Source organism: Coffea arabica, chromosome 10e, assembly GCF_036785885.1.
Source record: "Coffea arabica cultivar ET-39 chromosome 10e, Coffea Arabica ET-39 HiFi, whole genome shotgun sequence".
Classification (NCBI taxonomy): domain Eukaryota; kingdom Viridiplantae; phylum Streptophyta; class Magnoliopsida; order Gentianales; family Rubiaceae; genus Coffea; species Coffea arabica.
Window position 1 is genome coordinate 15,954,538 of NC_092328.1, and position 3,536 is coordinate 15,958,073.

Genomic DNA, 3,536 nt, shown 5'->3' on the forward strand with positions numbered 1-3,536 from the left:
TAAAACACTACCTCACCTCCTTATCTACACTTATTCCCATCATAATCCATCTAAACAAGAAGAAATATGGCTGATCAATACAAACCCTAACTCACCAATTCTCCCAAAATCACCACAACTACTTCCGTAGCTGCCAATTTAACCAAATCATGAGTTATATAACAACTTAAACAAAAGTAAAAGAACCAAAGATAAGGGACAGCCAATATACCTCAAGAACAAGCTTTCAAAGGATATCCTCCACCTCTCTTTGAAATTTTTGGTTCCTTAAGCTTTCCAAGCTCTCAAACAATTGATTAATCGGTTTAGATTTCTTGTTTTCTCACTTAAGTGGATCAAACTCAAGATGGATTATGGTTTCTTTCCCTTGGCTTTTCCTCCTCTCTCTCTCGGCTGGTGTACTGAAAATGAGGGGTAAATTCAGTAGTTTTTAGTGATAAAGATGGTGGAAATTAATTAGTCAACAAACCAATAGATGGCCGCCACTTGTTGCTTTAAGATTAACCTTCACATTTTGTCCTTTTTCCTTGTTTTTTGGTTAAATATTTCGGCCAAGCTTAGATGAAAAATGAGGTGATATTTTGCACTCATATCAATGGTATGGTAGGAAAGTGGTGGTCAAGTGGTGTGTTCAATCGGTAGTGAACGGTACCCGTCGGTCCGAACCGTTTTTCCTTAAATCGCGTATACTAGGGTTTTAACTTACAATTCACTAACTTATTATTATCACCTCTAATCCCACACTTAATATCATCTAAAACTCATTTTTAATCACCACATTTGATCCACACTTCGTATCGGATAGTAGCACTACGGATAGACATAAAACCCTAATTCACGCTAACTTAAAAAAAACGAAAAGTGAAACCCTACTATCTAGGTTCATTTGCACTTATTGTGGGGTGATTAAGTAGTAGGGCTATTATAAAGTAATAATTTCCAAATAAAAGGGAATTTTTTTTAAGCAAAATATAAGGAATTCTACGGGTCCTCACAAAAAGTGTTAGTTTTATTTCGAAAACTTTGAATCACATTTGCTCACTTCAATTTCGGATTGGTTGTTCTTTCAACTACTGATTCTTGGAATTTTCTTTCATTATATTTCAATTTGAGAAATGACTCAAGATTTTTCGTGATTTGGAAGTTCAAATGTTATTATTCACTCTAAAACTGTCTTTTCATATTTGCACTAGTAATTTCTGGATTTTCATATTTGCACTAGTAATTGTGAGTGTGTTCTCATTGCTTTTACATTGTAAATGTTTTCCTGATTGATTGTTCTTAAATGACTAATGTTCTTGTTTTGATTACTTTATTATATGTATGGGAACCTCACTGGGCTTTTAGCTCATTCCTTTAGTTTTTATTTTCCTTAGAGGGGGTACGAGCGAGGCGTGAGACTGGTATAGGTTAGCGTAGTCTAGTTTATGGAAATTTTGTAATTGTACTCGCGCTAGTGCTCAACTAGGGTTGAATTTATCTGGAATTCAACACTTTTGTTATATTTGGGATTGTTTGAATGTTTGAGATAGAAATGAATGTAAGTATACGTCCCAAGTTTGAGAACTGTTATTTCACTTATTCTCGAGATTATATCTTATTTTATTTGAAGAGAATGAATGAGTCCTGGCGAGTTGAGCAGACGGTCCGCCAAACCCTGGGGTATGCCCTAGGAAGAGGTGGGGTTGTCACAGGTGGTATTAGAGTTCTTATCAAGCTCATGCCGGGAGAGGGTTCTCGGATTGTGGGGATTGACTTGTTAAGTTTGGAACAAATGTCTAATGTTGGGGACCTTAGATATGTATGTTGGGTAGGAATCTCAAAAGTGATTGATTTCATTTTGATCCTATCTAACTCGAGTGGTGAATTATCATATTTTCGGATTCCTGTACTTGAATACTAAAGAGTAATACCTTTATGAAAAGTCGATATCTCGAGTCATATTAAGATAAGTCTGGATGGCGAAATCCAAGGCACGGGGGGATGCGAATAATCTGGACTTGGGATATATTGTGGATACTAGTGAGATTTGGGACCCTTATTATTCGCAAATAAGGTACGATTCGTGTTTTCCATTGTTTAGCTAAATTTTGGCTGTAGTGAGACCTGGGAGCTAGAAACGGACATGCAAGGAAAATATCATGAGTAATATGAATACATGTATGAATTTCGAAATCGAAATTCTTTTAAGGGGGAAAGAGTGTGACGACTGGAAAATTCGCTCATATTTTCTTAAAATTCCCTCTTATTTTGAGTAAATTAATTTATAATATCTTTACTACTCAATTACTCCCTCAATAGTTGCAATAAATCAGAGAATTAAGAGTTTTACCCATAGTTTTATAGTTCGCATAAGTTAGGATTTTCATGTATTTTGGCCGTGTAATTAATTGGTGAGGTGTGTGTACTAAATTTGGTGGCTAAGAGTGAGTTTTAGATAAGGGAAAGCGTGTGATTAGAAGTGCTAATAATAAGTTAGTGAATCATAAGTGAAAACACTAGTACGCGCGAGTTAAGAAAAAATCGACTTGAACCGACGTGCACCGTTTGCTACCGATTGGATGCATCACTTGAACACTACTTTATTGCCTTAATCTCCTTGTTTTTAATTGAGCTAATTAGCCCTTAATTAACCCTTAAGTCAACCAGCATTATTAACTAAGGAAAAGGAAGAAAACAGAACAAAACAAAGAAAATATCTTAAAGTGACAAGTGTTGGAAATCCATGGAAGGTTGACCAAGACATTTTCCTTACTTCTTATCTTTCCTTTTGGCTAAAATCCTCTTCATTTTGCATCCTTCTTGGCCGAACTAGAGAGAGAGAAAAGAGAGGGAAACTTCAAATTCCATCTTGGGTTTTGCTTGATTTGGAGAGAAATCAACAAGAACCACAAATCTAATCCGAATAAAGATGCAACAAGATGACAAGGAAGCTTGAGATGGAGTGATTTTGCATAGACAACTCTTGTTTTTGTATTTTCCTTCGAGTTTTGAAGGTTTGAAGTTGTGGAACTTCCTTCTCTTTCTACTCTTGCAATTTATTAGGAAGATGAATTGAAGTTGGAAGTTTTATGCAAGATAATGTGACAGCCCCACCTCCCCCTAAGGCGAACAAAAGGGTTCGGCGGACCGCTTGCCCAGTTCTCACCGGGACTCACTTATTCGCTACAGTCCTCAAATAAATTACAAAGTAAATCTCAAATATACATCAATTCCTCCATGAATAAACGTATCAAAATGAAGCAAATACTAATTCCCAAATGTGGAACGTGTACTTACATACATTACAAATCTCATGTAGTGGTACAATTCCCCGAATAAGCCAAAAGTCCTCTGTTCGTAAATAATTACAATAGCAATCCCAAATAGTACACAAGATAAAACTAAATCAAATTGTACAAGAGAAATCCATCCAGCCACACGAAGAACTTAATACAGGTACTTCTTTTGCCTCGATCCCTGTGGGGAGAAGAAAACGATTGGGGGTGAGCCAGAAGCTCAGCGAGTGATCAGTAAAATCAGTAATCAAATAGAAT